The sequence below is a fragment of the Manis javanica genome, chromosome 4 (assembly GCF_040802235.1).
Source record: "Manis javanica isolate MJ-LG chromosome 4, MJ_LKY, whole genome shotgun sequence".
Classification (NCBI taxonomy): domain Eukaryota; kingdom Metazoa; phylum Chordata; class Mammalia; order Pholidota; family Manidae; genus Manis; species Manis javanica.
In genome coordinates, this window is record NC_133159.1 from 160514680 (window position 1) to 160529568 (window position 14889).

A 14889-nucleotide genomic window follows, 5' to 3' on the forward strand; every position below is an offset into this window, starting at 1 on the left:
TTCTATGCAGAAGATCAAGGCCTAGCTTGGATACCCAGAAAATGAACTAAGATACGATATGAGGAGGAGCTTCCGGCATCAGCACTCTCTGGAGGACTTGTGCCGGGGGATGATCATCAAAAAGCCTCCACAGGGATCTGGACGATGCTGCGGTTGTGGCTGCATCCAGCCCACCATCTCCTGGACTTGCCATAGGAATGAGGAGGGAGATGTCTAGGCTGGCATGTACATACAGTGAGACAACGAATTTGACGGGATCTGTACTGTTGGAACTCAACCAGGAGTTGGGAGGGGTGCAAATTGTAGCACTCCAAAATCTCATGACTATAGACTATCTACGGTTAAAAGAACATATGGGATGTGAACAGATCCCAGAAATGGGCTGCTTTAATTTGTCTGATTTTTCTCAGACTGTTCAAGTACAATTGGACAATATCCATCATATCATAGATAAATTTTCACAAATGCCTAGGGTGCCTAAATGGTTTTCTTGGCTTCACTGGAGATGGATGGTAATTATAGATTTGCTTTGTTTATGTCACCGTATTCCTATTATGTTAATATGTGTGTGCATATTAGTTAGTAGTTTAAAACCTATACATACTTAAGGTACTCTACAAGAAGATATGTCAAAGAAATAATCAATCCTCCCATGTTTCCTTCCATATGCTACATCTATAGCTTTTCTTCTTCCTTCCTAATTACAACCCTTAAATAGAATTCGTGCCTCATATCGAATTTACCGAGTATCATAATTCCTCCAGGTGGTAAAGATACCTCGAGACAAGTGCTGGGCATAGAAGCCACAGGGCATAAATCTGCAAAGAAGTAAAAAGCTAACCTTTTCAAACAGTATTGCTTCTATCTCACTTACCAACTTTACATTTCCCTGTATGGCCCCAGAAGATGACTGGTTAGCCAGAGACGGGTAAGATTCCTCAAGGGAGGAACAACCTAAGACAGGCACAGTCGCAGGGGGGCCATCAGGTGAGAATTTGGGGATCAACAGAGGTGAGGCTCAGAACCTCACCCCCCCTGCTTTGAGAGAAATCTTCTGCATCCGTGGATGTCTTGCTGCCCTTGTCTAGCCTGGATTAATACTTAGTTCATAGGCACACACCTGATCATCTGATCATCTATATTTGCCCTCTTACAGCACTAAAGTATGTTTTCTACCTTTATCTTGCATCTACCTACCACTTCAGCATTTTATTAAAAATAACAATAATAATAATAATAGAGGGAGAAATGTGGGATCAACATATAAATCAAGTACAAAAATCAAACGAATATTCATATTTGACCTGATTGTTTATAGTTCATAATGTGTGATCAAAACCGAAAGTTTCTGTGATGAATGTCCTTGTACTGTTCACCATGTAAGAATTTATTCACTATGTAAGAATTCGTTCACCATGTAAGAACTTGTTCGTTATGCTTCAGAAGATTGGAGACTGACGAGAATTAGGTTTGAGATGGATTAATGATTGTACATTGAGCATTGACCCCCCTATACTGAATTTTATTGTTGTTAACAACCATTTGATCAATAAATATGAGAGATGCCCTCTCAAAAAAAAAAAAATTTTTCTTCCCCGTTCTCCCTCTTCTCTAGGTACATATGTAGTAATGCAATTGCCATGTCCTTATGGGAAGCATCAAGTCAACAATAGTAGAAAGTATAAAACGATTTCAATGTTTTCCTACAGCAGTGTCCCTTCTCCCTGGAAACTGTGAGCCAATGTTTCCCTACTGATTTTCTGTCTGGATTAGTGACAATGCGGTATTCAAGTCCCCCACTATTATTGTATTGCTGTCCATTTCATCCTTCTGGTCTGTTAATATTTGCTTCATATACTTAGGTGCTCCAGATAGTAAGTATAAACATTCTAACCTGTATATATATATATATAGAAAGTAGAGTGAACAAATATTGTCACATTTATTAAGTGTAAGATTGTAAAGGAATAAGAATAAATGAACTACCTAGATAAATTGCACAATCATAATGTAAAGAGAAAAACATCCAATTCTATAATATCTCATTTACACAAAGTCTAAAACATCCAAATATAACAAACTACTGCCACCTTTGGGATTGAGTAAGGGATATAATTGGAATGACATGGGGTAGGTTCTCTTTCTTAACCTGGTAATAGTGACATGAGTGACTCACTTTGTGATAATCTATCAGAAGAAACATAAATTTTAACAAGTCATGTGTTGAAACTTTGAGCACTTTTAAAAATAAATGTTAACTATAAAAATTTTGAACACTTAGGACTCACAGATAACTCATGTATCATCTTATCTAGTCAAAGTCCCTTAATGGAAAAAAGGAACACAAGTAAAGTGCAGTCAGTGATGTGAGGTCACTGAGTCTGCTGGTAAAGACTTAGAATAAGAGTCACCAGCTCATCCTCATTTTTTGCTTGGAACTACCCCAGTTAAATGTGAAAGTCTTACATCCTGTGAAACCTCTCAGCCAGGACTATTGGTCACCCAAGACAAAAAGTGACTAATGCTTTCTTGTCTCATTGGACTGCTCCTACTTCTATCCACCTGCTTTGGTTCTGCCTTAAAATGTGAAAGACATTGTGCCAAACACTCTCTACCCAAGTGTCCTTGATAGAACAGGGTACACAGGTGGATGGATGCTACAGACAGATACATGTAGTGGTCCTGAATCAGGCTTTTGTGGGGAAACAGACTTGAACTCAGGCATGGATGCAGTTTGTCGCTGTGAACATATCAGCACGGTGCCCCTCTGCAGGAACACATCCCAAACTAATTACAATCAAGGAACAAAACTGGAAGGACATGTGCTCTGATCCTCCGTCGGCCAGTGAGAACTGCATCACATGATCAGATTGTGATCATTACAGGAACCATGCTGTACCTTCCTTTTTCCTGAAAAGGAGTTTCTATGAAGTATTCTCAATTAAGGAACACATTAAACACTTACTTACTAAAGATTCATAACAACTTCCTCTTTCACAATTCCCTAGTGGCTATGGAAAACAATATAAACAACAACAAGCAAAGTCCTTGTCAATGGTCCAAATTCTGGGGGGTCTAGAGTATAAAAAGCTCCAGAACACAAGGAGTCATCAGAATCCAAAAAACTCACCTGTGAACAAGAGCGCCCCTCTATCGTAACGCGATGTGCCAGTCGTGCTGCTCCCCTTGCTGCCAGCCCACCTGCTGTGGGTCTTGCAGCCGCCCAACTTGCTGTCAAACCACCTGCTGCAGGACCACCTGCTGCCGGCCAACTTGTGTGGCCACCTGCTCCCAGCCCACCTGCTGTGGGTCTAGTGGCTGTGGGTCCAGCTGCTGCCAGCCTTGCTGTCGTCCAACCTGCTGTCAAACCAGCTGCTGCAGGACCATCTGCTGCCGGCCAACTTGTGTGGCCACCTGCTGCCAGCCCACCTGCTGCAGCACTCCCTGCTGCCAGCCCTTCTGCTGTGGGTCCATTGGCTGTGGACAGACCTGCTGTGGGTCCAGCTGCTGCCAGCCTTGCTGCCGTCCAACTTGTCAAACCAGCTCTTGCAGGACCACCTGCTGCCAGCCAACTTGTGTGACCTCCTGCTGCCAACCCTCCTGCTGTGGGTCTAGTGGCTGTGGGTCCAGCTGCTGCCAGTCTTGCTGAGGCCCAACTTGCTGTCAAACCAGCTGCTGCAGGACCACCTGCTGCCGACCGACTTGTGTGACCCCCTGCTGCCAGCCCTCCTGCTGTGGGTCTAGTGGCTGTGGACAAACCTGCTGTGGGTCCAGCTGCTGCCCACCAGTGTGCTCTGGACCCATGTACTGCCACAGATCCTGCTATAGCCGCACCTGCTGCTGCCTGCCTGGCTTCCTGCCACAGAGCTGTGGATCCAGCTGCTGCCAGCCTTGCTGCTTCTGATCCTGTCCCTGTAGAATCATGTGACATGGACTAACCTTTTGACAGCCAACCTGTCAGATCTACAGTTGCTGCTACCACCAAGGCTTTACTACCATCCATCATGCTGCAACCATGTTTCTATTCATTTTGTTTTTTGTACCACGAGGCCCTGTGCGTGGGCTTGGTAAGGCGCAGTTAACTCCAATCTGATTTTCTTCATCTACATTTGCTTTTGACCTCTGTGATAGCTGTAGATCTTAAGTCTCCTTGACCTACAGTCATTATGTCAGCCTTGCAAGATGAAAACCACTTTCCCTATAAGAAATGTTAAGCGCAAATCCTTGTGATTGTTTTCTTAGATATCTTCCATGTTTACTACTTCCTCATAATCATTTTTTCTAATGCACTTATTCTTCTTCTGTCTTACTTCCACCTTTACATGATTACTTTTCATTGTTTTCCCAGGTATGGGGAGGCTTCCCTGGTTCCTTTCCAATAAAGCCTTTGCTGTCTTCCAGCCTATATTGTGATTTTACTTTTTGTACAGCCTTTACTTGAAAGCCTTACATTATTCATATTTCATTTCACATGTATTCATTCTTCCTTGGCAGGATGAGGGGCACTTGTGAGAATTGAAGAAGGCTGAGCAGCACCCTGGCCTCTGCCCACTAGATGCCAGTAACAGCCCTTCCTAGTTTGTTGTGTAGAGCTCAGATGGGTGGGGAAAGTGGGCAAATGGAAAAAATACTAGAGCAGAATCCAAAAAGGAATTTTCTAGATATATAGAATTAGATAATAAAATGTGACATCAAGATTCAAGGGATGCCCCAAAGCAATGTTTTGAGGACAATTGACATGTTTATCTTCATCTTAAAAGAGAATAAAACCTCAAAATTAATGAGTTCAATGCCCCATTTTAATAAATTAAGGGTAAGAAATCACATTGCCCCCAAACTACATAGAAGAAAACAGATACTTTTTTAACAATGAAGAAATTAAGAGCAGAAAAAAAGAGAAAATGGTACATTTCAACAAAGCCAAAAGTTAGGTCTTTTTGAAAAGTTAATCAATAGATCAAAAACTCTGGGAAGATTGGGAGGGTCAAAAGATACAAGACAAAATTGAATAATATTATGAAAAAATTAGGGCATAAAATATGTATAAAACATTTAAAAATAGTAACAAAATAAAACTTAATTATCTGCTGCTGTGCCACAAACTATTTATTACTTCAAGGACAACAACTATTTACTATTTCTTATGATTTCCGGGGATGCTTCTGTTCCACTGGGACATTAACTGGGAGAAGATACAATACAGGGCAAAGGACTGGTCTCAAGAGCATATAAATAAGTCCTAGAAACCAGATAAGCATAAACAACTCAAAGGAAAAATTGGATAAAAGATATGAAAGATATGGGTAGGAATTTTGCTTTAGAGGAAGACACATCATCAATAAACATGTGAAAAAAATACTCAAAATCGTAAGTAATAGAGAAAATCCCAATCAAAACCTCAGCAAGATTCCAATTTACACCACTGTTTTAGAAAACCATTTCAAAGTCTGACAATACCAAGAATCAGGAAGGATGTGAATCCACAGAATCTCTTGTGTTGGAGGTGAGTCAAGGGTCACATAAATCTGTGCAGTCACTTTGGGAAACAAATTGGCATTTTCTCCTAAATGATAGACCTGTCAATCAAACTTGCTAATAAACTCACTTCCCTGGCTTTGTTGACAAGCAAACATCCTGTTAATTATCTTGCTAAATTGTGAGGCTTCCTTGGGGAGTGGAGCCCTTTCACTTGGACTCTCTCTTCCTTATGTCCCGTAGATCAGCTTAGATCAGTGTGCCAGCTGCTGGTCTGCTTCATCTGTCCTTGACCTGAAACCATGACCTCAGCTTTGGAAAAGTGGCCATGCCCTCTTCCCTCTGAAAATCTTAAAAATCAAATTCTTAGGACTATTCTCTGAAGTTTCTGCAAGTGATATCTCTGCAAATGGTCAGTCTCAGCCATTCTACATCAATGTATTCATTAGTCCTGGGTCCTGCTCCTCTCTTTCATGACCACTTAGAATTATCTTCCTAGAGTCTTTACTGCTGTGGACCATACATTTGGGTTTTGTTTTGCATGGCCGTTCCTTTAAAAGTCCTTGCATGTATATTGTATTTCATATTAGTGTTTCTAACCTCACAGTAACCCCACAAGCTGGGCAGGGCAAGCATGATCATTTCCTCTTTACAAAGAAGAGTCATTTATGTGCCTCACATGATACAGCTAATCACTGATAGAACTGGTTCTAATACCCAAATGGTCTGACTCCTGATCCAGGACATTTTTATTTAGATTTTACTGTAAATAGAAATAACTCTGATAACTGAGTTTTGGGAAGGTGTACAATCTGAGTAGCTTGTCTACCAAGGAAATAATGAAGCCTTGTACCTGCAGGTCACTTTTCTACCTAAAATGGCAGTTTCCAGATCCTTTTCCTACAGACCTATGAACAATGGCAGCTTGTTCTAAGGACTCAAGTAAATGACATGAGCCCTGCATTGTCTCAGAGCTCTGGTCTGCCCCTGAGCAATTCATCTCCACCAAATTTTTTAGTATCGACAGTGTTCCTGACATTACCCTAGGATGCTGAGGAGGCTCACCTGAAGATGCTTATTCCTCTAGGTCATGTGAATGGCAGTCTTGCTTGGCTTCATTCACTGGCATCACACACTGTCCTTCCCAAAACTGGCCGCAGCAATAGGTACAGCCTCACTTGCTCTCCAAAGACTTCCTGTGCAAATTTCTGTCCTCTTGAATCTCAGTGGGAGCTTGTGACTGCTCGGACAGAGAGGACAATAGCAGGGGTGATAGGTGACTTCCTAGCCAGGAGTCACACATCTTTAGAAGAAGGTAACTCTTTCTTGGCTTTTGCCTCTCAAAGGACGCATCTCATATCGATGGATGCCTCCATGCTGCGAGGAAACCCAGACTAGTCCATGCAGAGAGACTACCCGGGACAAGCTCAGCTCCCTCCTCTGCCAGCCCCCAGCCAGGTGAATGAACAAGCCTGCAGACGATTCTAGCCCCAACCTTTGAGTCTTCTCGCTGAGGCCCCAGACAACATGGGTCATCACTGTCTGAATCCCTGGTCTACAGAACCTATGAATCCAATAAACAGCTGTTCACACCACTACATTTTGGGTTAATTAGTTATGCAACTTCAGCAATTAGAATACCTGGACAAAAAAAAAAAAGACTGAAAAACATTCTGCAAAGCACACAAGGCACATTTTCCAGACACGGGCTCAACTCAGCTTCCTGATCAGAGCATTATATGGAAATTATATACTCACCGAATCTTAGGAGTTGAAGTAACTGAGCAACAGGACTATAGCCCTCGGATCCAACCAGTTTCTGGACTTTGTGAGGCAAAGATGAAGCTGAAGAGATTCAGTATTGGTGTGATTCAATCAAGAAAAAACCAGCTCTCCTATAAGCCACGGTGGGTGTACTGGGCATGAGTATGGTCCTCCAGAGAGGGATACGGGTCTTCTGAAGAACTCAGCAAGGAAGAGAATATGCAGATAATTGCTGAGGAAAGACCTAATACTGGCACTGGGAAGAAAACAAATATTTTGTGGCCAGAGCCATGTCCTTGTGGTCAGGTCTTGGAATACCTAACAGGGCAGAGGGACCCTCTGAAGAGGCAGCTGCCAGGGTATCTGATTCGCTGAGTGCTCGTTTTCCTGATGCTTGACAGTGTGGAGGGATGAGCAGAGAGCCTACCCTTGATTGAGTGACTACAAGTATTAGGCCTGGTATTTTCTCACTATTTCTAATTCATAAGCCAGCAAAGTTTTATTATCTCCATTGTACAGATGAGGAAATAGAGGCTAGGGAAATGCACTGACTTGCTCAAAATTGCACTGCTAGCTAACAGCTCACCGGGCTTCAAACACGAGGCTGAGCCACACTCACTGGGTGCACCAGGTTCTCTGTTCCCAGCAAGCTGTGGAGACAGCGTGAGTCTATGAGCCGTGAACACGAATGCAAATTATATGGTGCTTTCATACATTTTCATCTCTTTCCTACCCATAGTTGGGACTTGGGGGCAAGAATGAGAACAAAGAAGTACAACTGGATATTTAAAATGGCCCTTTATTTCAACAAGATTCATTGAATACTTACTATGTGTTACTGTGCCTGGCACTGGGACTATGGAAGTGATTAAGACATTAAGGCCCCCACTTTTATCCCACTTCTAGTGCAAGACAAATAGGAGATGAAATTTATACAGTAGAAGGAGGAATGCTGAGCCTATATTATTAAGGATATAGGAAGAGTAGTTCAAGAGGGCTGCCTCTATGCAGGATTGAGTCTGACTGATCCAATCGGGGAGAGAGAGAAAAAATTCTGTATAGGACCCATGAATCAACCTGCAGTGTAGAACAGTAGATATTAAAAGAATTCAGGCATAGAAATTTGTCAACAATGTACATGCAGAAACAAAAGCTTGTTGGAATGTATCAAGTAATTTTCCCACAAGCCTGCAGTTAGTAAGTAGCAGGTCATGTACGATGTAAACCCTCATCTATCTATTTCAATCCCCATGGCCCAGCCTCTCCTATCTTCTGAAATGCAGAATATATGGATGAACATGGAAAGGGGCAGTGTGCTCTCATTATGTGAGCATCTATAGCCTTCCTGGCCAGACATGGAAAACTGGTGATGCACTGAAAATGCACATTCCCCAAAAGGGCACATAGGCAAGGAAAGGGGATGAAGGGACAGCCAAATCTCTACATGTGCATGGGGTGGGGGGAGGGGGGTCTCAGAGCACTAAAACAGAATAGAAAGTTCTTAGGCATCCAGGTAAACCGCTGTGAACTTGATTTGAATAAAGAGGACCTGGTAAGCAAAGCTAATGATGATAAACCTGCCACAGAATGACTACCTTAAAATTTGTGGTACCCACTCAGGAAAATACTTGCTTGGCTGGAATGGCATTCTGAAGAGCAGAAAAATAAGTGCCATGTTTAAAGGAAAAGGAATGTGATTTCCTGGGACCCAGGAATGGAGGGCAGAGCTAATAAGGGTAGGGACGTGCTCAGAAACGCCATTCTGATTGTACAGTCACAGGTGCTTCTGATGTTGGTCAAGGTCAGGGACCCAACTGAATATAACCTGAAATGGGGAAATACTATTTAAAGAGCTCCCTAAAGATAGAATGGACCACACTGGGTGTATGAATTTCGGATTTCTAGATATTTAAGCATTGGAACTAACAATCACTCGGCGGGAAGTTTATCAGGATTCCTTCCATGCCTGAGATTCTTTGAGGTCCCTAAACCCTCTCTACTTTTCCCCATCATTATGTAATTGACTGCTTACTAACATGTTATTCTCTGAAGCCCATAAACATTCAAATACACAATGCTTTAAAGAAAACATACACACTGTCAAGGCTGTCTTCCAAAAGGCATTCTGGGCGAACCCACAGCTTTGATTGAGTTATCAGGGACCTGCCTTGTGCCTTGAGACTTTGAGACGTGATTTTGTACCAAGGCTGAAATCACCTCCTGGAGCCGACTCACGGTAGGCAAGCTCATAAAACAAGGCTACCTGTTTGTGAACTTACAGGAGAATCAACTCTGACAGGAACTTCCCACCACCGTATGAGTATGTAATTGGCTCAGGAAGCTAAAGGAATTGAATTATTAGATGGCATGTGATGCATCCATTTCACAATAGCTCTTGCCAGGGGAGCTTGAAAAACTCGCAGTCCTGCAACTAACTCTCCATTCCCCCCCTCGAGCAGTGCTTGGCCAGGCGGTGCCAACATTTGCTGTAGCGCTGGTCTTACCTCTGAGTTTCTGGGGTTCACTGGCACGCTCAGTGACGTTTCACATCTCTTGTATCTTCAATCAGAGCTGAGTCAGTTCCTCAGACTCTGAAGACTTCTTTTTAAGCTGACTTTATAAAATTTGGCTTTGGTCCTTTTTAGTGTAGATTCCAAGTCTTGGGTGGTATCCCCTGTAGTCCCCACTTGTCACATATCCTCATTCACACCACTGCATCTTGAGCATCCATGACGAAATGCATTTTCTTATTCATTTCTACCATCCTATCTTCGGGCTGTTTATGATATTTCTAATTGCATTTCAAAGCATCTTAGGGTTTATTTGCCTTCTTCTTCTCTTCCCAAATATCAAAGAAAAAAGAAAAGAATCCTCAGATCCTCAGTGCTATAGAGTTATCACAAGAGTGTTGCATAGACACTTACTTTTCTAATCTTTGTTCCCCAGATTATAATCTAACACCACCAGCTTTTGATGAGGTACACACCCATCATATTCCTTCCCTTCCTCCCATGAGTCACACTAGTGATTGCACTATAGTTAATTTACTCTTCTTATGAGTTAGATGGAATGTGAAAGTCAATCCCCAGGTTACGTGTTGTAGTGCAGTGTGATACTGTCAGGGAAAGAACCAGGGTTAATCTCAGAAAACCATTCTCTGTCTTTGTTTCCTCCATTCAAAGTGGGCAAAGCTCAGCTCTTCCATCATTGGAAACCTGCTCCTTGGGGCCTCTCCCATAGTCCATCGTGTAGAATCTACATCCTGGGATTTTTTTTGTGTTTGAAACAAGAAAGAATATTAGATTCAAGCCCTAACTCTGGGGTAGATACAATTTAAGGAGAATTGGAGAACTTTTAGAAAGGCAATGAAAGATGCTGTTTCAAAGTCGAATCAGTCACAAAAGAAATAGGACTCTTACAAGGTCGGGGGTAATTTACATAGAAAATGCAGGATTAAGAATCAGAAACAAGGTTATAGTGATTCCCACTTCAGTAAACAAATACAGACATTATTCTAGGAAAATAAAGGATATTCTGCAAGAAGAGAAATTTGTAATACTAAGAATTGTTAGTTGTCAATGATCAGAGAGCTGTTGACAGTATTTTAGTCTCTTTATGTAGCCCAGTCAGGTAGTTAGAAATCTTTGCAAATGATAACAAGATCTCCCTTCTCAATGAGATTCCAGTTCAGTCTTTTAATATTTCTCTAAAAGCTATATGCTGAAGGTTCATCATTCAGGCCCTAGTAGCTGCAATTGCTCAATTATTTCCATCTAACAATGTTTTCCCAAATTGCTTCATTATTCTTGTTTCCTTTTTCCTACCTTTTATGATAACTTTGAATCTTTTTCTTGCTACAATAGGACCTTTCTGGTTAATCTCCTAATAATCTCTATTTATCTTTAAAAATCTGATTGATACGAGCCCTGAGCCCTTTTAAAACTTCCCTTAAGGAAGCATTTTACATGTGTACAAAGCATTTCCAATCTCTCCCCATGCCCTGTGGCCAGAGGCCACACTGACAATCTTGTTTGGATAAGGAAGGTCATCTGAGGGTGTCTGCAAATAGGACGGAATAACTAAGCCAGGTTTCTGTGCTCATATCTCTGATCATTGCAGATTTTAATCATAATTGTCTTTCCATCCTATTTAATATTTCTCTACCCACCACCCCATTGGATTCAGGCACCACTGGGGGGATGGATGCCTTATGGTTAGAAAGCTGGTCTTAGGTCCTTGGTTCCTTTTGTTATGATGCTGAGCTCCTACTAATTTATTCTTATGGAGGGACTAAATTAAGTGTAATAACAAGGCTTAATTTATAAACCTGACACAGCTGCAAACACAGGAGATAATGGTGATTCAAACATAGGCTTTTGCCTTTGCTCCTCAAGTCCCTTGACCATTCTGGTATTTGTGCCATCGGTCCCGCGCCCTTGCCCCATCCTTGACTGCCTTGAAATCTACAGTCCTCATCGGGGCAGCCCCAGGAGGCTCTGGTGCTCCTTGGCTTCTGCCAATGCTGTGAATCAAACCCATAATTTCAAGTCACTCTCATATTTCTTCCCCCAGCCATCCTATTGCCAAGAATTCATGGGAAGACTTAAGTGTACTGAAATAATGTGTCTGTTTAGCAGTGGAAACTAGGCTCTCTGGGGCAGGGCCTGCTCAGTCTCAAGACTGACAAAACAATCTCTCTTCCCCATCCCAACCCCTCCTGACACCATAAAAAGCTGTTAGAGGCCTTTCGGAGGAGGGGTAGGATCCTGTGTTAGCTCTCCCCAGGACTTCTCCTTTGAGGAGCCTTCATTTACAATGACAAAGGGACTGCTATCAGACTTCCTCCACACCCAAAATATAAATAAAAAGCCAAAATTGTGTAGATAGTGTGAACCCAATATGGAAAGTGTGCATGCTTCCCTCGCCCTGTATCACCCCCATGTTCTCATGAATTGTAACCAGTCCTGGCCAGAAAGCCTTCAGATCCTCTTTCTAAACAAAAGCATTCCTCATTTGAGATAAGGGCATCATAAAAACCTGGCTGTTCATCCTCATTCAGATTCATGCTGAGAACACAGATTAAGATGGAAAGGGACAAATTTCAAATATCTTCTACCTCCTAAGGTTGGTTCTTAATGGGTTAACCCAAAACTTACTAAATGTTCCCCTTGACCTGCCCAATAGTAATAAAATGGAGCAAAGCATAAATGTGCTTAATATATAAAACAACTAAGTAAGACCAAAAAATAAAAAGTATTTTCTTGCCTTCACAAATTGGTGATTATAGAAGAAATAAGATTTCATTGAGGATCCATTGGTAAACTATGATTATGACATAAGAAAGGGGGGCCTTCTCAATATTATTCCTGCAGAAGATAAGATTTGAACAGAATTATATAGAAATAAAGAAAGAACATTAGAAAGAGAGATAGTGGTGCCAAATGAGGATAAATGATATGGAGAAAATTGAGTTTCTCTAAATGAGTTCCAGTTTCCTAACCTTAGACAAACTACTCAAATGCTGAGACACCTATTAAGTGAGAACACTGTGTAACGGAGTGCAGAGAGCATCAAGAGTCAGGAAAAAGAACTAATGACACATAACCTGACTAACTAGAGCGAGAGCCACCCAGTCTTTTCTTGTGTAAATTACCCGAGGCTTCTGAGAAATGCGCCTACCCTAAGTTAGATAACTAGAAGTGGGCAACAGCCTGGGAACGCCTGGGGATGTAACCCGTGATAAGTCACATAGACATGCTTGGGTAAGCAAGAGATAACAATTGAAGAGGGCAGGCAACTGGCGCGTTCCCTAAAAAGGTTACAATGTTTCCCATTGGTTACAATATAGAGTGTGTTTTAAACCTATTAGTTGTAGAACTGCGCGTGCTTTGGTGTAACGGCTGTGAAGATCCTATATAATCAGTACCCAAAGTTGCTTCAGGGTCGGCAGCTCGGACTCGGCCTGCGTGTCAGGAGAAGTGCTGTCGACCCCAGCTTGCTGGCTGAATAAAGACTTTGCTTAGATTTTCATCTCCGTGTCCGTGTGTCTTGTTCTCTGAGAAACCCCGGAGTCCTAGACCCTAACAACTGAACCCTTGTTGGTGATATTTCAAAATTTGAAAAAAGCGTGGGAAATCTAAGACATAAAGAGACTGACTGAATGACTAGCAGCATTAGAGATAATTTTCATACAATGTAAGCTGACTGAATAAGAAACAGACTCTCTCAGAAAGTAGTGAGCACCCCAGCATTTGCAACGTTCATACCAGGATTTGAATTACAAGAAATTGTTCTGCATGTTGACCCTGAAAATAACTTACAATGACTGAAGACTTTAAACACGCTACCTCCCAGCTATTGCACAATTAGCCATCATCTAACAGGGAATATATTATTATTGCCGTAGGGTTTTGTAATGGCATTTGTAGGGTTTCATGTATTTCAAATTATTGAGTCTTCATTCCGTTTAGTGCCAGAATCCTTGCTTTCTCCTCTTCTTCCCTGCTCTAAACTGGTTAATATTAACTTCTTAAGAAAGGCTACCTGGTGCGTTTTCACAGCAGTTGAACATCCTTGCATTGAGTGACATGCTCTTCTCTCCCGCTCTTCCCTGACAGTTCAATTTAACGAGGTTAACTCCTTTTCTGATGGTTTGAGATACATGAAAATGGACTATTTGCATTTATTCCTCTGGAGATACAATATGTTACTGGGGAAATAACATGATTTGATTTAAGAAAACACATCCTAGTCTTCACTGCCCTTGTCAAAAAATTGGGCTTTGTGGCCACCAGTGATAGTCTGGGTTTACCTAGTGAGTGTCATTAGAAATTGGGTATGTAATGGTGCCCCACCCCCATGCTCCATCCCTGCTGATTGTCTAAACAACTGGTTAATTTTCCACCTCTAAAATGTCTTCCTTTCATGCTTCTTTGCCATGTTCATAATTCGTTATCTACCCACTATTGTCATTTGAACTGTCTCCTTTGCAACTAAGGCATTTCCCACTTTATCACTTAATGAACTCTATTCATCTTACACATTCTTTGTGACTTAGATTATGTGTACACTGTGTACCTCATAAGCCCTTAGGTTTAGAGGATATTTTATATTTTATAAAATTCTTCCACAACTATTCCCACACTCCTAAATCAAGAGGCCAAATTTCAAGCCATGGGGCTAGGACTGTGGATACTGTTGTATCTCAAACATTGCCTTCCATTCTGTTTTCATAATTTGTAGCCCCAGGGATGACTCCTTACTGATCTTTACTTTCAAACTGACCTTTCTGAGGTTGCCACAACCATTACACAGATACTTTTGCCCCTTAATCTTCTTTATCAAAGCCTTTTATGATAAATTCACAATTGGGATTATGAAGGTAAGACAACTAGTACATAGTTGTTGCTCCTCAGAAATGGAATTTCTCAATACACAAGTCTAATGTGCACCCTAGTTGTTAAATAAATATCAAAACAATCAGAAAAATAACAGGTGAAATTCCATTCTAAAAGACACTGGTAAAAATTAAGGCCTAAATTGCCTTAATTCCTTTTAAAATATTTTTCCATGTGTGATTATTGTCTTAATGTCTTTTAAAATACTTTATTTAGAGTGTATGAAGATACCAGAGTTATAAGGAGCTATGTA

General features: G+C 41.5%; 1 pseudogene; it reads left to right on the forward strand.

Moving 5' to 3' along the window:
• The first annotated feature begins 3125 nt into the window (after positions 1-3125).
• On the forward strand, positions 3126-5752 carry LOC108408090 (uncharacterized; annotated as a pseudogene).
• The last annotated feature ends 9137 nt before the right edge of the window (positions 5753-14889 follow it).